Raw genomic sequence first — 21,537 nt, forward strand, 5'->3', positions numbered from 1 at the left:
CTCGTTAAGTTTCAAAAAATTCGTTAAATGTTCACTTACTTACATAACATTAACACACGATATAGGATTATATCCAGAGAAATTGTAAAATCAGTTTAGGTTTCCAAGTTTAGGTATATTTTAATAATTTTATTAAAATAATAATAATTACTTTATTTGCTGAGTATGGGTGGGCTTATACCTTAGGCTGCTTTTTACTCTTAAACTACTAATAATTCTCAAGCAAACTTACTGATATACGCACTACCATTCTGATTTTTTTCAAATTTTTCCACCCACCGGTTTAGATTCTAGAAGGGGCTCGATTTTAATGAAAATTTGCACTTTCAAGTTGAATATTTCGCAAAAAAATTACTCAATCGGAAATTCGTCTTAGCAAACCCCTAATGGTTTTAAAAGACCTATCCAACAATACCCCACACTATAGGGTTGGATGACTTGGATGAGAAAAAAGAATCACCCCACTTTACGTCTACGGGAGTTACCCTAAATAAACTTTTTTTATTTTTTTATTATACCATTTTGTCGGCATAGTTAACATATACATCCGTGCAAAATTACAGCTGTCTAGCATTGATAGTCCCTGAGCAAAGCCGCGGACGGACGGACAGGCAGACAGACCGACATGGCGAAACTATAAGGGTTCCGTTTTGGTCATTTTGGCTCCGGAACCCTAAAAAGTAGTCTATGCCAATCAGGGATAGTGTGGCTTTCTATTGGTAAATTCTTTAGGTAATTATAAATAAATTGTGTTACGTAACGAGTTGATGTTGATTGGTTTGGCGTAGGTATTTAATGTTTATTTTCGTTTTTAGAGCATATTTCAAGTAATAGCTTGTTTTTGAAAACTTTATTTTCATATTTTTAGCTATATGTATATTTAAGTCTCTCAAGTGATGTGTAGGTACATCAAAACTGAACGTACATAATCTATTGAATCAGGCGGTACTTTGCAAAGGTACGATGAACTAACTAACACAATGAACTAAAACAATTAGTTGGCTTACCCGCGGCCTTATAATACGATTGTGCAAGAATTGTCTTCCTGCAGTTCCTCCACCTCCACACTGTAGCATGCTGAACGGTTGTGTTGCTCTGAAGATGTGCTCTGGTTAAGTTCGAAACGCGTCAGTGTAATGTGGTGGTGGTGATAGATGGATTTGTGTGATTTGTTTGTGTCGTACAGTGTGGAGGTGGAGGAACTGCTTGAACACATATTTCATGCATAATAGTAGCTATCATAAAGGTCGCGGGTGAGCAAAGAAATTGTGTCAGTTTGTTGAACGTACCTATATGTAAAATTTTGTATCTGTGCTATCAGCCCTTGAGGAGTTGCGTCATCAGCAGATGACGACGACGATGGCTGCAGCATCAGGTGGTGTATATCATATAAAAGCATTGTCATTGTTATTTAACAATCATGTAGTCTTTTGTGTGTGCCATCAATTTTTGAGGAGTTCCCTTCTACGGGGACAATCCTGGCCAGGATAAGTAGGCTAATATGTCACTGCAAAATTATTATTTTGCCACCAGATTTACATCAGGTTGCCAAATCTCTAGACCTTAGTTATATTAGTTTAGCTTGTGCGTTTTCTGATTCAGTTGGTGTATAAAATCCTCTTTATTCGTTTTATCCCATGGGAAACCGATAAATCCTGAGAATTGTTTTTAGCTGTTAGTATTACCTACTTGCATGCCAAATTTGAAGTTTTTACTTAGTATTTATAGTTACGGAAATAGGGCCATTTTGAAGAGAAAATATAAATCCCATTTGTTCCCTATCCAGTGGGAATTTCGAAAAAAAAAAATTTTAGTGCTCACTTACATCATGAAAGGAACCCCTATACCGAAAATTTTAAGTTTCTAGGTACATTAGTACCTAGCGCTAGTATTAGTGCTTTGCGTTGATATATATAAGTCAAGGAGTCAGTTTCACTATATCTATACCTATAAAACAGTACCGTGACTGACTGACTGACAACGCACAGCCTAAACTACTGGTGCTAGAGACTTGAAATTTGGTATACATGTACCTCGAGTGTAGTAGAGGTGCACTAAGGAAGGACTTTTCGATTTTTTTTCGTTTCTTTGTTTGTAGTCGAATCTCTGAAACTATTGAACCGATTTTAAAAAAACTTTCAGCGTTAGCTACACTATCCTTGATTGACATACTTTTTATCCGGAATAATGCAAAATTCCCCCGGGATAGTAATAAATAAGTTTAAATTCGGAGCTGATTTAAAAAAATCTTACATAATTATTATGTGATATGACTATCCCCAAATGACAAAGGTTACTTCTTCTTCGGAAAATTACAAAATTCCTATGGGATAGGAAAAACTGAATTCAACTTCGGGGACTCGGGGCTGATTTTAAAAAATATTTCACCAAAAGAAAGCTACACTACTCCTCATTAGTATAGACTACTTTTCTTCGGGAAAATGCAAAATTCCCGCGGGACAGAAATAAATGAATTCAAATTCGGGTCTGACCTTAAAAGTTCTTTCACCAAAAGTAAGCTACAGTATTTCTAATTGACATAGGATACTTTTTTCCGGGAAAATGAAAATTTCCCGCGGGATAGATATAAGTAAATTCAACTTAGGTACTGCTTTTAAAAAAAATATTTCGGAAATTCCAATATTCCCGCAAGATAGAAGTAAGACAATCCAAACTCGGAGCTGATTTAAAAAAAACCTTTCACTAATAGTAATCTGCAGGATCTCTGTTTATCTACGGAGGATAGGCTGTTTTTCTACGGAAGAATGCAAAATTCCCGCAGGATCGAATTAAGTAAATTCATCATTGAGGTTGGTTTAAAAAAGACATTTTACCAATAGATATTGGTAGTTGTTAGGTTGTACACAGTGCAACACGAAAAAAATGTTACATCTCTGTATTTTGACTTTGTAGGTAGGTCAATTGGGTTTTTAGAAAAAGAAACTGTTACATCACCTTGCATTAAAAAAAAAATATTCGTATTACTTATGTTGTCTACGCGCAAGAAATCGCAAGTAAAAGCTAGTATAAGTTTATGTTAATGCTATCAGTGATAAAATATTAACTAAGCACTGAACTCCGACCAAAACCTTCAAACGCTATAAATGCATTTAATTTTGTCACACAAATTCAATAATTTAAATGTAAATAAAACGATGCATTATTTGCATAAACACTGGCATTAAGGTCGCAGCATCCTCATAAAAATGTTTTATTTGCCTTCTAAAAATAAAAAGACGATTCGTTTTATACTTTACGAGGTATTAAAGTTTGTAGCTTTAATGTTTAATTTATACCTGACTCATTTGAAACAAGGTTTTGCACGGTTTGAAATCAGGTAATTGGAAGCAACTCAAGTGAAGAAAATTCAAAATTAACAATATTAAGCTTAATGTGCGGTAGGTACATGGATCGTTTATTCATACGACTACAAACGAGATAATTATAAAGAAGTACAAACAATAAAAAAAAAATGCAAAATGTACTATGGCTAGCAAAAGTCGATGGACAATTCCAAAACATAATCGTCTGACGCAAGAAACGGCGCCATCTATGTGTTTGAAGTGTATTAGCGGTATTTACTTATTTACTAACTTAGTTAGTTTACTAAGATCTCACTAGATGGCGGTGGCGCTGACCTCAAAAAAAATTATATTCATGTTAGAAATTTGATATTACGCTGCCGTAGTAACTAAATTATGTCCCTGCCTGGGTGGGCCACCGTGGCATGATACCTCGAAGCGCGTAACGAGATTTTCTGTCTCTTTCGTACTTGTCGAAACAGAAGGAGAATATTATTATTCTTATTACTATCGTTTCTTGTCCTTCAAATATTCCAACGATAAATTCTTTGGTGTGTGTGAAGTTCCCAATCCGCACTGGGCCCGAGTCGGAACTACGGCCCAAGCCCTCTTACAAAAACATAAACTCAATATTATCGCCTGGTGGGATTTGAACTTGTGACACACGAATGACACACGATACGAACAAACAATCTTGATAGTTTTGATGTTGTTTGTCGGTATTACACTGCACGACGTGCGTTTCTAAAATAATAATTATATACTGTGTCAAAATCACTTGGTACAATTTTTGAATAGTAGGTATTAAAAATACATTTTTACCTGAGTGTGAACCGCACTGTATTGAACTGTGTATATTTTAATCCTTTTTGCATTACAATATATTACAACATATAGACGGCTTAAAAAAAAATCTTTCATTTCAAAGATCAAGAAGGGTTGAGCTACTCTAGTACACGTGCCACACTTCGGTCAGTTTTATTATGTATCTTTGTTATCTTTTCCAACAAAAAAAGTTCTAAAATCCCGTGTTTAGTGCATTTTCGTCATTTTAACTGAAACAAACTATACTGATTGTCATGTCAATCCAGTCCCGTAACGGATAAAAAGGTAAGGTAAGGTCGTGATGCGGTGTTGATACATATTCGTGTATACATTCGTAATTCCAAAAACAGGGTTATTATTTTAGTTCTTCATGGAAACATACATTGATAAAACAGTAATTTTCAGATGTTCAACGGGAAAATATTTCGGAGTATAATAATGCATGACACGAATAATGCCCCGAGACTCCGAATTATCTCCAACAACTACAATTGCAATTCATTTAACATATTAATGTAATATGCTCACCAGCATTAAAGCGTTTTCATGTTCGTCGGTAAACCTTTTTTATTATCGTCCGTAGGCATAATTTGTTAGGCAGTTTTTCAACAACTGGTTGTTGTAGTTGCATTATCTCTTATTTAGCTGGCTGCACGGCTGACAGTACGGATGCGTCAAAATTACATTAAGTTTCAAAATGTTTCCACAATTTTTTTCGACTTATAAAAAAAAAAAAATTATACTGCAATTAAAATGGTTCAATCTGTAGGTTTTTATGAAATAATATTTTTCTTCAAACCATAAGACTTAACTGCTGAATATTTTTTGTAGTTTAAATTCTATTAAAGCTACTAGTATCATCATTCATCACTGTGCAGAGGGTCCTTTAGTTTACTGAACAGGAATTATATTTGAATCGACGAACGAGAGATGTTCACGAAATAAAATATCAACCATCTGGTGTACATTTTATTTTACTAGCTGCGTCTCCGATGATATTTCCCATCGGTAACATTTCCCGATCCCATTTGATTTTTTCTGTCAAAATGTGTTCTTATGTAAATATTAAATTGCCTTACTTTTTTAATTCTTAAGATCGCGACGGATATTTAATTTTACGCCATAAAAACCAATAAAATGAACAATCCAGACTAGGTCATACTTATATACTTAATTTGACGAATGTGACATTTTATTTTGCAAAAGAAAAGGCGTGAACATTCGTTGAGAGCGTTATATCTGCTTAGCTGGCAACGTTGCATTTTTGTTAGTTTTTCTCGATTATTCCATAAAAATTGAATGAAAATTAAAAATGTGGTCTAATAGAACTCTTCTTAATATATAAGTTAACTAGCTGTCCCGGCGAACTACGTACCGCCTACTTAACAGACAAACAATGATTATGTCGTGTTAACTTTTAGCTAAACAATGTAGGATTTTACTAACGTAACTAAATGAGTATAAATAAACATTACGTTTAAAGTTTATTAGAATAATAAGGATTAAATAAAACAAAGTCAGGTTAGGACACCATTACTATTATACATTATTATTTCCAAAATTGATATTGTTTCAATTTTAAACCTAAAATTGCTACAAGTAGCTCCGAAGCGGTAACGTTTCGTGTGCTCTGCCAACCCCATTTGGGAATACAGGCGTGATGTTTGTGTGTGTGTGTATCCCTATCCCGTGGGAATATCGGGATAAAAAGTAGCCTATGTGTTATCCCAGAGGTCCAGCTACCTACATACCAAATTTCATGGCTCTAAGCCCAGAGATTGTTAGTTCGAGATTTTATCCCTAGGTATCCCGTGGGAATATCGGGATAAAAAGTAACCTATGTGTTATTCCAGACGTCCAGCTGCCTACAAACTAACTCTAAGCAGAGCGGTTATTATTTCGAGATTTTATCCCTATCCCGAGGGAATTTCGAAATAAAAAGTAACCTATGTGTTATTCCAGAGGTCCAGCTAGCCACATACCAAATTTCATGGTTGTTATTTTGAGATTTTATTCTCATCTCTCATCAATATTATAAACGAATGTCGTGTTAGTTACACCATTTATAACTGAAGAACGACTGTACCGATTTGGCTGAAAATTGGTGGAGAGGTAACTTAGAACCAGGAAACGGACATAGGCTACTTTTTATCCCGACAAAATTGTTGTTGTTGGATTGTTTTTATAAGATGTATCTACTCCAATAATTATTCGTGATATACTTTGATTTTCTTTAAAAACCGTTAATAAACATTTGTTCGTTTTTAAAGAATATAAAAGTCTATCAAGAATAATTATTGTAGTAGAAACATTAAGTTATATATTAAGAAGAGTTCTATTAGACCAAATTTTTAATTTTCATAAATTTTTTATAGAATATTCGAGAAAAACTAACAAAAATGCAACGTTGCCAGCTCAGCAGGTATAAACGCTCTTAACACGAAATGAATGTGTGAAAATCTGTTCACACGTTTGCTTAGAGTAGGCTAAGTCTTAAAATCGTCTACCCCGACAATCCTAAAATAAACTTGACAGCTGGCGGGAACAGGCTTTTGTGCAACGTTCTAAAAAATTCAGTAACATACCTGCTTTCGGTGACTCTACAATCGACCTTTTTTGTGGAATAAAAGATACCGCACACGAGTGGTATGAACCAAATTTTTAATGTTTGATCCATTTTAAGGTTACGCATCCAAAGTATCCGTCTGTCTTTCTACAATAATCGGTTGCGTCTTACCAGAAAATTCCAGTGTGCGTTACAGTAGTCGCTGTGAAAAAAAAACATGCTATTCATCCATACCAATATTATAAATGCGAAAGTGTCTTTTGCCCTTTTGCCTCTTTACGCTTAGATTTCTGAACTGATTTAGATAAAATTTTGTGTTTGTTTAAGACCCCGAAAAAGATTTATATCCTGGAAAATTTAAAATTTCTCATGGGATGTCACGGGCAAAATCTAGTTTCCTATATATTTAAAAAAAAACTGAAATAATTAGCGGTTGATGTGTGAATAGGTGACAGTCAAACACACACCCGCACATATGGATAGTCAAAGTCACTTTCGCATTTAAAATATTAATAAGGATAAGGATACATCTAGATATGTTTTCAATTCAAAATTTTACGTAAAAATATCTTGTGTTCCTATGGGATGATAACTATTCATACTGTTACTAATCACATTAATCACAGTTTTGCCTCCTTTTAAATTTTATTTCAGGAGACAGCATGCTTAAAGTGTAATATTCTACGATAGCCACCAGGAACCCAGTGCCCAGTGAACTAAGCCGGACCTTTTTATGTTTTTTTTAACCTGTGTATGTGTCATTGCTGTTATAAGTAAATTATTTTCTGGTGATAATTTGTGCACATGTCACTCGAAATACGCGTCGAGCTTTATCAACCTGTACCGATAATGTTCAAGGTGCTATTGGACAACCTGATTTTGTACGACCTAATAATAAGAGCACACTTTTGACAGCAAGCAATCAATTCTCACGACTGATCATCGGGAGTGAAAAGCTAGGGATTGAGTGTTTATGTACGCTCAAATAATGCACGGCCTGATAATCCGTGCTTATTTACATTTGTTTTTCGTGTACACCAAATATTAATTAATTTAGTTGAAAATAACTTATATTGGTCCTGGCGCTTCACATCTATGGTCATTCGATTCGAATGGATTCAGATTATGACGTCGTAGGTACAATAACAGGTCGTACATTGACTGGCCGAGCAAAATCCGGTCGCCCTAATAATGCACAACCATGTTACTGTACGCCGTGACAAACGGAACCCAAAATGGATACGTGTTATCAGGTCGTACGCTGCTGGATGACCAATAATTGGTTGAGCTTCATTGCCGTAGGAGGATGCGATGCAGCAGAGTCCAAAGACGGAGAATCGAACAGTAAGTACCTGCGAATGTTTTCGCTTAAGGTGGTCTTTCATGTTACTTATGTGTCGTACGTAACAAATGCTTAAATTCTGGCTTACATAATGTTACAAACAACTTTATCACCTTTTTTATCAAACACACACCACACACACACAGACTTCTTTTTTTGCCGTTCCGTGTCAGTATTATCGATTTTACGACGACATAATATCTACCAAATTATCTTTTCAACCGACTTCAAAAAAGGAGGAGGTTCTCAATTCGGGTGTATGTTTTTTTTTGTATGTTTGTTACGCGATAACTCCGCCAATTGTGAGCCGAATTTCAAAATACTTTTTTAGTTCTAAAGTTCATACTTCTGAGGTGGTCCCATTGACACCAAGTCAGGATCTGATGATGGAGTCCTAGAGAAATCGAAGGCAACCCTCGAATTTTTAAAGCACACCTATAGCGATTTTGGCATTTTAACACCAAGTAAAGTATTTACTTTCAGAAAGTATCATTTGGTGAAGTGGACCTGATGATGAAAACCGTAGGTACCCGCACTCTGCTATAAAATAATATAACTATGCCATGTTTGAGCTTAATGGAATCGTTGTGAGATGAACTTTGGCTACAAATCACTAAAAACTATGATATTTTTTTTTACAAAAAATGAAAATAATAACCTTGAAAATAATTTTCTACTAGTTTGAAGTCGGTGCCTCAGCACGTGCCACCAGGAGTGATTAAAGCCATTAGGTGAGGTAGACGACTATAGTTCCACTGCTGCTGGCTCGTGCTGAGGCACCAACTTCAAACTAGTAGAAAATTATCTTCTAGGTTTTTGAAGTTGGTTCCATTTTTTGTTAAAAATTTTTTTTTATCGGCAGCTAGCAAACCTAACCAACTAAACTTAGTACTTAAAATATTCAGTTGCTGCAGCTTCTGTTCTGCCCACCTCCCCGTGTAGATGCAACCGATACTATTGAAATACAGTAACCGATATAGTATCGATAGGTAGTATTGATAGTTTTGTTATTAGACAGCAATAATATCGATACTATCGATAACTGTCGCTTTTGCTCAAACTATCGATAGTCTATCAGAACACTATCGATAGTGGACTATATTGATCGGCAACACTAGTATCGTACCGTCCCTCTCACTCTCATATTAAATAGTATAAGTGTCAGAGGGACGGAACGACACGAACTCCGATTTTCGGAGTAGCCCCGAAGTACCCAACCTATTTAAACATATTTGAACATATTTAAAAAGCATTTTGTGCATACCTATTATACGTTTAAGAAAAAAACCCTCATAAAAGTCATGAAAGACGCATTCTCATTGGTAAATTTAATTTCACATGCAGCAGACGATTACTTTTGATTGGTCTAATTGTCGTTTCAGCACGCCGGGAATGAAATTCTTAAATATTTTATAAAAAGTCGTATCGTACTATGAAATACAGGTTATGTGTTACATTGTTGTCGTGTTTTGCGAGCCATAAATGAGTCAGCTGTTAAATGTACATATATAGGAAGCTTTGTGTTGTGTACTGGATTTAGGTTATCTATGGACACATTTTCGAGCAGTGTCGTGAAACAATGATTATTTATTTAGCAAGGTTCGAGAGTTGAAGTTTTAACGTTAAAAATAAATAAAAGCAAATCTATTTTTCACAAATATTATTATTTATTAGTCATTAACTTTACATTTTTTATTAATTGTCATAAGAATCCATAGTAACGGTTAGATAATTTTAACTTAATTAGTTTTAACATATTTTATTAACACGCGATTCATGTAGTATCCAAAAATACGATGGGTACGCAATTATTATGAAAACATTCAGTAGTTAATCATACATACAGAGCAATTGATAAAAAAGAAGACCATCCATTCATGGATGTGTTTCTGTTATCGGCATATATGGCACTTTGACGTTTATGCAAATTAACATTATAATGTGTCCCATCGACGTGCACGTTTTTAGCTGCGGAGAAGCAAGGTTATGTAGTTCAATTAATTGATATGAACCTCCGCAAAGAAAAGCCTAAATCAATCAAAAATCAAGTCATGTACTAAGTTATAACCATTGTGACCACTATGCCAACTAAAATAATTAAAATAAAACGAATAAAAACAGATTTAGTTTTAACTTCCAGCAACATAGGCATAGTATATTTATTATGTGTAAATTTGAATTAAGAAAAGTCCACATATCCACATATCCATTAGTAACATTCATAAAACACGGAGTCCATAAGTCAGAAAATATATTACATGTATTTAGTACCTCTTTTTACCCGATTGCAGCAAAATAAAAATTAAGAGAAAAGGAGGAGCGCTGTCCTGCCGTGCAAAACTTAAACAACAGTAAGTGCAAAAAGTGCGTTTCGTGAAAAACGCAAAAAACCCTTTCAAAACACTTTTCACTTTACCTGAAATTATTTACAAATATTTGAATGCAAAGATAAAGAATAGAATTTACAGAATATGATAACGTCATTGAAAATCGTTTATAATAGGTACGTGCCCTGAAATAAATCATTTAGATTTTTCCAAATTCGAAACAATTACTGTACCTATTAACAGAAAATCATACCAAAAGAAGATTAAAATGCAGTAAAAATCGGATTACTGTACACAAGACTCGTACACTCCTTAAGACTGGTATTGATTGCATGCTAAACTGCAGTATCATGGCCAATTTACGTGAATCCATCGAGATTGGTAGTCATCCGAATTTTAACCGGAATAGTGGTTGGACGGTACCTCCGAGTTGGAAAACGGTGTTAAATACGCGTGCTGCGTCATCGCGCAGTGTGTGTGAACGTATCTCTACAGAGCGATGTTGTTGTGTTGAAGCTACCCTACTTTGACAGTTAATGAAAATGAAGATAGAAAACGGGGTAGTTGTGTCCGGTGTCAGTTTCGTCGGGTAGTTCGCGAAAAGAAAGCGGCGGATTAAGTGCGCGTGTTGCAGCAAATCGATTCGCGTGAGAAGACGACGGGCTACAATTAGTTTAAACGTGTCGGGCTAAACTCGAATTTAAGACGTGAGATCCGGGTCAATATTTTAACTTTAGAAATAAATTAGTAAAATTATTTATTTTCACGGCAAATTAGTAATTTCGGACATGAAGCGTGTTTTATTTTACGTACTCGAAAAGTTCGATATGTGAATAAAGTTCGATTTTCACAGTCGAGGGTACGATTTTTGTTGGGATTCTAGTTCACTTAAAAACAAAAACCGCAAAAGTAGCACTTACTGTTTTAGGAACTAACAGTTTACAAAATTTCTACACACTATTCGTAATTCGTTGCCATAATAATGATAATAATAAACATAAGTGAATTAAAGGCGACTGGTTTATTTTGGCTACTGAACTTAGATTTAGAAAAAAGGACTTATTTACTAAGTTATATTCGGAAAATGAAGCATAAATCAATGTAATAACATTTCTAATTAAACAATGACTCTACCTAAAATTAAACATCCTCCTATTACAAATACACAGTCTTTAAGATTCTAAATTATTTACATTAAGTACGTCATCATATGACTGTACCACACGTTAATCAAAACGACGTCGATTTGAAAATATGTGTGAACCATAAGGGCAGTAAGATTTTTAAAACTTTTCTAATTAATTAAAGATAGGTAACTATTATGTCGGTTACTAGTTCACCCTTTTAACTCTTAAATCCATTTGTAATGGAATGGAATATTGACCTATAGTGTGTAAATATAACTATATACAAGAATAAAAGTAATAATATTCAAAGACAGTTATATCACTTACACATAAATTTCTTTTGATTACATTTCCAGTTTAAATCTTAACAAATATCTGCTTCTTAAGTAGTATATAAATTTATATACATATTGGTGTTTAAGATATTTACAACCATGCATTGTCCAGTGACTACACTTTATTTCCGAAGTGTCAATTCCCGCACATAACAGTGTCAAAGGTATCACTTTACACATAATTGTAAATATCTTCCATTTCTCATACATTCATTTCCGACATAGCCGCTTGAGGAACTCTCGACTTCTGGAAATGTTGCGAAGTCGGCGACGCCGGAGGGGGCATGACGGAGCCGTTGCCGGCAGCCAGCGACTGCCCCGTCTGCGCCTGCACGTCGGGCAGGTTACTCGAGCTGCTGATGAACGTCGCGTTCTTAGGTAGTGTCATGCAATTTGTTGCATTGCATATTTGGTTTTGCTGTTGGTAACTAAATCCAACTTTACGCGGTAAGGTCGTACACTGACCCCCGACTAGTTGGCGGACTTGCTTTTTGCGATAAATTGGACATTTGTATCCCCGTGTGACAAACATTTGGACAGTTTGCATTCGAAAAATGTGGCACACGGTTTGTCATTGCAATGATTGCATTTTTATCTTGATGATCTATGTCCACGATTGTACTAGAACTTTGAGAATGGCCAATGAAGTAGTGAGGGTGTTTTGAAGATACACTGTCGAAAGTAGAGTTGTGGGTTCTCTTTTGTTGCTGTTGCAAGGCCTTCACTTGTAAACGAGTTTTGTCTCTCTGATAATACACGCCGGCAAAAATTAGCACGTTGAGGATTAGTAACGAACATCCTATAGCAATAGTGACACTGAGAGCCGTTGAGTATGCTGTATAGCCAGCCACTTCTAAGTTTGAAATGTCTTGGGAGTGAGTATTGTTTGGTGTTTGACTTTGGGTGACCGCGGATCCAGGCCGTGCTGACATTACGCTTACACAAGTTGTGACGTAAGTATCCATTGTTGTGGACGGCACATCCAAGGTGACGTTGTATATAGGCCTGCGGTAAAGCTCAAGTGTGGGGTCAAAGTAGTTAGCTCGGGTGAGCGGATCAGGCCGGACTAGCCCGTCGTATAGTTCTGGGTCGTTGTGGTTTCGGAAAAGGTTATGTTTCGCAACCACGTCCTTCATCCCAGCCCTGTGTATCTCCGGGATCAACCGCAGCCACACGGACAGCTCATGGGCCCGGTAATGGTTTTTCATGCGCGGCTTCATGCCTGCAATAGAATTTTTGAATGAGTAAGGGTTTTGTTGGAATTTTGTGGGGCGAAATTGCTTTGACGTTGTGTTGGGTGAAAAGGTCGACGCAATTAACTTAAAATTGATCCTTGCTCTAGTTATTTCTCGAACCTTAGCAATGAAGTGAAGAAAAGTTTAACCTGTTAGTGAGTTGGTAATGAACATACTGTAACTTTAATGAAAATATTGATTTTGTGAAGTATCAATTATAAATAAATTAATTGCTTACCAATTTCCAAGTACTTTTGATGTAAAGTGTCGTATTCATCCCATATGATGCTTTTATACCTATTACGTTCTCTGGAAATAGGTAGCAGGGATTCTTGTCGCTGAGCTTCGTTCGGATTCCTACGGCGAAAACATACCTTGAAATGCTTAATCTTTTACCATTCAAAATTCAGAAGGAATTATGCTTTCCGCAGTAGTTATTAAATTTCGATACGGTTTTTGTATGTGAAAGCCAGTTTCTTTGCCTTCGTTCTTAGATATGTTTCATTTTAATCAGGTCAACCGTTTTTGAGACATGCTTTGAAATTACAATGTTGGGCTACGATTATTCGTAGATGTATGTATGTATGTAAATACTTTATTGTACATAAAACATAAAAATAATACAAAAAGAAGACAACAAAACAAAAAGAGTACAGACGCGAACTTATCCCTAAAAGGGATAAGCCTAAGGGATGTCGGGGGTTTTTCAGCTTTTTTAAGCACTCTTACGTAAAAGCAGAACAGTACAATTTAACCAGTTGAAGAGCTGCCATAACAGATAACAGCTTAACTTGACTATCACAGAATATCCAAGTTCATGTCACGCATATTAAGCTGAATATCACTTAATTACCTACTTTTTCATGTGACAAAACAAATGCTCATTAAATAAACTTGGTACCTAATAAATATAACCAGAAGTTCAAAAATTGTAGGCCAATTCATAAATTTTTAATTAGTAACATGTCAAAAATAATTTAATTTGTAGGTCTTAAATACAAACTGAGACATGGATGCACAGAAAAACCAGAAAAAGAGACCAGCATTGGGAATCGAACCCAGGTCCTCAGCATTCCGTGCTGCGTGCTATAACCCCTACACCACTGCTGGACAGGAATCTAGACACGAATTTTTCGTATGCATACATATCTCAGATTGCTAATTTCCACTATGCTACTTAAGCAGCAGCACTAGCGACATCTATGTTGCGTCGACAGACGTCACATTCTTTCGGAACTAACCGCTCACCCAGACAAGAGATGTCGCTACTAACAAATTTGGAGTTGAAATAAAAAATACAAAAAGACTCCGAAAAATAAATCTTAGTTTATAGGTAATAAAGACTGTATCGAAAAGTATAAGGACAACTACATCTCGCCATTATTCTTTTTTCGTTTCTATAAAAAATATACGACATATTGACGTAATAGTTGACACTATATAGAGCCTTAACACCTGAGCAACGACAACGAATCGTTAACAAATACATACGAGATGTTCTGCTGTTTTTCATGTCAATAAAAAGTATGGAGAAGAGTTATCCTTTGATGACAAGCCGAAAAGCGATTGAATTAAAAACTGGCTCACATAATCGTATTATCGATTCCAAAATATGTCGAACAATCAAAAGCTCGTTCGTTGATTCAATAAGAGATGTGGCCAAAAAGATTGCGGTATAAAATCGACGGCATTCATCACGCACGATGAATACTGGCCTTTACATCAAACAGTGTTTGCGAAAACGGGATTTTGACTATGATTCGACGCCATAGGGAATCTACTTTATTTTGGCCTGATTAGGCTAGTTGCCACTGTGCTGCCCCGAGTACTGTCTTTTCGCAACGTAACGTTTGGCAACCTGTTTCATTTCGCAACTTTCCATTTCGCAATCTCTAAAACTGTAAATATTTCAGGAGTTATTTCAGGGCCATCGTGTAGAATTCTTTAGGTTAGTTTTATAAAAATCCTGAAATATTTACAGTTTCAGAAATATTAAACAGTTGGGAAATGAAAAGTTGCGAAATGAAACAGATTGTCAAACGTTATTTGCCGAAACATTAGTAAACCACTTCAAGGTAATTTGGCGGATTCAGATTTTTGTCGACATATTGCATGTCGTGGGTTACCATCAAATCTCTGGTGCGGGCAGCACGGTTTACTAATGTTTCGGCGAATAACGTTTGGCCACCTGTTTCATTTCGCAACTTTTCATTTCCCAACTGTTTAGTATTTCTGAAACTGTAAATATTTCAGGATTTTATAAAACTAACCTAACCTAACCAATCGAGGAGTATTGGGTAATCATGCAGAGACTACTTCGAAAACGTTTATCGGCAGCGGATTCCATACAACAATTTAAAAAAGCCTGGTCAAAAGCGTATAAACTTGTCACCGTACTTAAATGTTGTCCGAAACCTAATGAAAAATGTCCGAAGCCAAGAGCGAAAAGACGCCAGAATTCAGAATTAAATAATCGAAGTTAACAGCAACCAGCTTTAAAAATGTCTTTGAATCATATGATGAGAACTTACCTGTGCATTGTAATAAACATTAAAAAAATTACGTTTCACTTGTCCTTACACTTTTCGATAGGTACAGTCTTCAATACATTGTCAATAAACCTAACTATCACTAATTAACCAAGGTTTGCCCTAAGAACGTGTGAGTAATCGGATTTCTCTGCTTCCTACTTTTTTTTTTAGTTTTTAATAATTGGAAGTGATATTAAATAAAATAATTGAAAGAAGATCATCGTATAAAAATAATAGAAATAGTTTAAAAACTAACGACATGCTTTGATGATAAACCTGCATGACTGTTCCATTATCAGAACCCTGGATAAAATTTTTTGGTCACAGTACAGTACACCCTCAGACTATTCCAACAAATCCAAATATGGCCAAGTTACGTTATTCTGGCTTGAAATTTCAGTATCTGCCCTATTGGTCCCACATCAAACCTTGAATGTCATCCTTAGTCAAAGTAGTTATAGGTGAAAAGCATAAGTAAATAAATTACCTGTTGTATGTAGTAGTGCACAGTATTGATATGGAGCTTATGTCATTTTTCGAATTTGTAACTTAATTTGCTAATACAGACACGTTACTACTACAGGTCATTTAAGTATTTAAGTTTTTTACCTATACTCCCTAAGAGCCCTGCCTAAAAATCAAGTACTTACCTACGAAACTTGGTCAATACTACAGTTGGAAGCTTGGAAGTGGGTGAAAATCAAGATATAACTTGCCGTTACATTACGTTACGTTACATAGCTACGTAGTTAGGTATAGGTAAAGATGATGAACTGTAATTCTTGGAACTGTCTAAAAAGTATTCGCAAAGCACAGATAAAGTACGTTGTGTGGAAAATTCAACACTTACCCCGTTCGCGCAAAGTTCGCAATGTAGAATATAAAAGCTTCAGATAATGCGACCTCAGACTTGGTATAATTTTTTGGAAAATGACCTAAACCATCCACTAGAGGTGCTCCAAATAAATATGGTAACTCTTCTCCATGCACTGATCCCATTCTCTAAAAATAACGTTTTAGCTTAATGCGAGCGACATATTGAAAACGCGTATACATAACTATTTATGATACAAAACAATGAATACATAGGCCTTTAATATATATAACACTCGGAAACTAATATTTTTTTACCTGTGGATAATCTCCATCCTTAGTTTGGTAGTCAAAAACATAAAAGAACGTGTTTGGTCCAGATTCCGGTGAGCTCTTAGCTACACTTAAGAAGTCTCCCGTTTGAACCAATGGTGCTACGTACTGCGCGTCTGAGAGTGCCAATACAGCTGCGTCTCGAGTGTTGATTGGATGCTGGTGAATACAAAAATAAACTCGAAAAATAATCTCAACTTTTTATTACAACTAAGAAAAATGCCAAAAAAGAGTATCATAAACAATAGGCCGAATAACGACAATTTGAATCTGTTTTGGAGACGTATCACATCAACTAGTTATGAGCATGTATATACGAGCGAATGATGCTTATGAAATAGAAGTCTATAGGTATTCCAACCGCATAGAAATTGGGCTGGAAGACAGTTTTATCAAGAGGTCACATGAATTTCATGTTCATAATGTACATGGAAGGGAACTAAATAGCCGTTAGACTCGGGCGTTTATTGTAAGATTTTGTTGTCTAATTAGTTATAATTAACTGACTTAGTTGAGTGAGGGACGAGTCATTTTAGCTAAGACAAGTTCTACTCATCTAAGGATGGCGTAGTTACTTTTAAGGAGTTGTGGGTACATCTTTTGTATGCTTTACTACTTACGAGTAAATAGACACCATAGTTTGAACATAGTTTAACTAAGATTATTATATTAGCTCTTTGACAAATTAATCGTTTACATACATATTACATTCTTTAACATTATTATTATAAGTAGGTTAATGAACTTTCCTTTTTTTTTAGTACACGGGGATTTGTTTCTCGAAAACAAATGCTATACTTATGGCCTGAGGTCTTATTGCCTAACGCACTTGGAATCATAATAGTTTTCACTGCTTCTTTCTGTCACCCGGTTTATTATTTAGCATGAGGGTAGCAAAAATGGTGAATGTGATCGCAGGTGCCCGTTCGTTTGACAATACGGCTTCTGGTAGATATCCTCTTCCAAACTATAAAGGTATAATGGATAATTCATTTTAATCGATTTTAGGTTTTTGTTACATAAAAATATTTTTTGGCATTCTTCTTTTTGCAATTTAAAAGACGTATTTACAGTGAACTTACCTGTACTGTCCTTTCCCAGTCTGTATATTCATTGACTATCGTGAAAAATATTTCACTTAAATGATATGTGTAGGCATTTCTAACGTAAGTTCTAAAACAAAATCGGAACGTTACTAAAAACATGTTTTACAAATTGCATTCAGTATGTAATTTACACTTAATGAACTCAATACTCAAAGCTTCCAATTCAATCCCGATCCAGAAGATTCCCTTCCATTGCAGTAAACCCAAAAGATATGTCCCATGTAACCAGTCCTTGCGGTCGCCAAACACCAATTTGCTGAATAAACATCGACCTCACCTTATTATCCTATCCCTCCGTTCACCCTCAAATCCGTTTTGTATATCTTGAGCTGAGAATTTCCACAGCGCTTCACTCGTAACCACTCCAAAAAGCAGATCGTATTTATTCTGACCGCCCCTTATCCCAAAAATTCTATCGCCACTTCTTTTATCAGCCTTAAAATTATTAACTCCTGACACGCTCGTAAATCCTTGTAAGTCATTCGGGATAAAGAACGTAAGCAACTCTTTTGCGTAATCAGTTTTGACCACTACGCCATCTACTGATGGCCCAAATGCTGTTAAATAACTTGGTGTACTAATTTCTGCTGACATGAGTTCTTCTAGTGGAACTTCGCGTAAACAATCAACAATTAGTTCGTGATCCTTGACAATGTCTTCTGGTAAAGTGCAATTGGACTGCTTGGCTAGTTGGACGGAAAAACTAACTGGATCTTCAACGAGTGCCCATGAACTCAAAGCTGAGCCAGACAAAAGTATAGCGCGATGAAAGAGGCCTGAAATAAAAATAGTATAATTTTCGAAAAATATATATTACATCATTTTCGGATATAACAAAATACATCAACAGAAAACTAATTAATAGCTATTTAAATTCAACTGTTTGTTACGTTGCAAATATAAGATGAGCATTCAAAGCTGAAACAGTAGAACGTTACATTGATATCATTAATCATTATCAATTCATTTGATATAGCTAGTTTTATACCAATTCAATTTAGTTTTGTTCTACTCACCAGGCATAACTGTTGGTGAGATCATCAGAAAATTAATGCACGCCGCTCCTGAGCCGTGCCCCAGCATGGTCACGTTACCTGAGTCACCACCAAACAAGGCTATGTTCTGTTGAACCCAGTGTAATGCTGCTATTTGATCCATGAGTCCGTAATTAGCGACTCTGGCTTTAAGATGGGGAATGGGATTAGCATTCAAAAAACCTGTAAAATATGATGTTAAACAAATAATTTTTCTAATGTGTATAGTAAGTAATCTTTACTCATCTGTTAAGTTGTTGATAACACAAATACGTAGAGTTATATCATACATATGAATAAAATTATCACCATTACTTTAACATTTGGGTATCATAGAAAAATCCGTAATGACGGAGTATTTTATGCTGGATAATCTTTTTACAGTTAATTTAAAATGAACTATAAAGAGGCTAAATGTTCAAGAATTAAACTGTTCTTACCCAGAATTCCAAGTCTGTAGTTAATCGTAATGACTACGAGTCCTGCATAGCTAGCTAGTACCGCTCCATCGTAAACGTTTCCAGAATTCCATTCAAAAGATTCTCCGTGGATAAAAATAACAACTGGATACTTTGCTTGCAGAGTTGGACCAACTGTAATTTAGGTCACAGAATAATAACTGTGTAAAAAAAACTCACTCAATATTCTTTTTATTGTGTTACATAAGAAATTCTGACCAGTACAGGATACATTAATTGATTAAGTCATTACCCATGGCAATATCGTTTTGGATTCAAGACGAAGTCTTATCTTTAAACCTTTAAGAACGTCGAAGAGTTGAGTTGAGAGTTGAAGAGTGGAGATGCAAACCTTTAATAACCAACCCTCTTCTTTCTAAGATTTAGGCACAGCCTTCACTTTTATGTCAGTTCGCGTTTTATTCTGTCTTTATAATTTGTTGGACTAAGGCAGTTTCCCTTTTATTCTTTGAATGCTTTAATCTGGTAGTCTTCAAGCAATTATACTGATCTCAGACCGCTGATAGCTAAACTTTCCATTAGGTGCGATTTACAAAGGTAAAGTTTGTTTTGTCATTAAATAATGTTCGTCTTTTCAATAGACATGATACTTAATTTAAATGCATAGCTGTAAGTACAGTCGACGTAACTAAATCACGAACCAAGGTGAATTTTTAAATGATGTCTTTGGATGTTTTTGTCTTTTAGATTGTCAATATGACATTTGCAGCGAAAAAGTTCCACTTTGGTACGCAGTTCAGTTTTTTGACTGTACAACATAACATGATTAAAGATAATATTAGGGAGCTTGTTGTGGTTATCTCGAATGTTCACCTGACAAAACGGATGGATGTGGTATTTCTAAATAATGTTTTTTTTTGGTAATTAATCGATTTTATGGTGGTAGACCAAATATTTTGCTGATGGTACATAAGAAATTAACTCAAGAGCCAACCTTTCAGGTAACTTTTTTATTTATTTTTAAGCAACCGGTTTTCTATTAGTAATAGTAGTAGTAATAATAATTTGTTTTACACCGGTGGGTAACTTATCACAGTCCTATTTATGACCTAAACGGCATAATGATAACACGTCAAAGTCACCACTTAAAAGGTTTTCTACTTCTCCGTGCCATGAGTTTATATTGAGTGATACCAGAATAAAAGCTCAAACATCATGTGTCTTTTGTTACGAGTAAAATACGGATAAAAAACCCTATCGCTACTTTACAAAAGTACGCTACTATCTAGATAGAGCTGGGTGCTATTGTAAGCTATGATTAAGTTTTTTGTCGCTAAAAGCTGAAGCGCAAAGTGCGAAAGATTGTCTATCGTTTTTCAGTCGACATTTCATTATGCTCCTGACTGTATTGTACCCGATATGGCCGTTGTAAGTTCGAGTACTGTTACAAAATATATTTTTTTCCTAAGCGAATTCACCTAAGTAGATATAGTGATTTCGTTTTTTGAGTATATCTAAATTTTAGTAGTATATATATATTTGCTATTGAGTTGTTTAACCAAAAGACTCAGTCTTAGAAACGAGTATATAATATAATCGCAAATATATATACTACACAACAAAAATCACGACTTCGAAGAATCACCCGTGAACGGAAAAATTAAAATTGCAACCAACCTGCTTCGTAACCTCGTTATCGATAATTAAAGCGAACACATATTTTTTTTTAAGTTGTAGGCCTACGATACTTACAAACTGTTCTTTTTCAAAAATAATAAATAATAATATCTAAACAGGATAGGAATGTCTAGTACTGTTACACAAAAGCAAATAGAGAAAGAAATACAATTTTGTCCATTTTCATGGACGACACACAGCAATAAATTGACGGTATTGGAAATAAAGTCAAGGCTGAGAACAGATCAACGTGTCTTGTTTTCAGTGAACCGCAGAATATAGGTGCGCTGAGTGGAAAGATAGTTTATAGAACACAATTTATAAATGGCAGGGCTGCAAAATCGGCAGAAAGTATTTACTTACGGGACTATATTTTATATGCATCTTAAAGTCACAGGGAAGCAAATGTGGATTTCCTAGCATTTTCCTACTGCTTTGCTGACATCAAACCTGAATAGTGACATCTAGTGTATAAAAAATTGACAACTATGCTTTCCAGATTTGTTATCTTAAGTGCGCAGTAGCATATTTCTCTTATCGTTTTGTCTGAGTACCTGCCTAATAA

The 21,537-nt window shown here is 35.3% G+C and overlaps 1 protein-coding gene and 1 pseudogene across 1 annotated transcript in view; both read right to left on the bottom strand.

Annotated features, from left to right (window-relative positions):
• The window catches only part of LOC141431630 (uncharacterized), a 254,792-nt gene that overhangs the window by 227,455 nt on the left and 5,800 nt on the right, over positions 1-21,537 (bottom strand). The window lies entirely within an intron of this gene.
• LOC141431581 (neuroligin-4, Y-linked-like) overlaps positions 11,306-21,537 on the bottom strand; it is a 46,756-nt pseudogene continuing 36,524 nt past the window's right edge.

This window comes from Choristoneura fumiferana, chromosome Z (assembly GCF_025370935.1).
Source record: "Choristoneura fumiferana chromosome Z, NRCan_CFum_1, whole genome shotgun sequence".
Lineage (NCBI taxonomy): Eukaryota > Metazoa > Arthropoda > Insecta > Lepidoptera > Tortricidae > Choristoneura > Choristoneura fumiferana.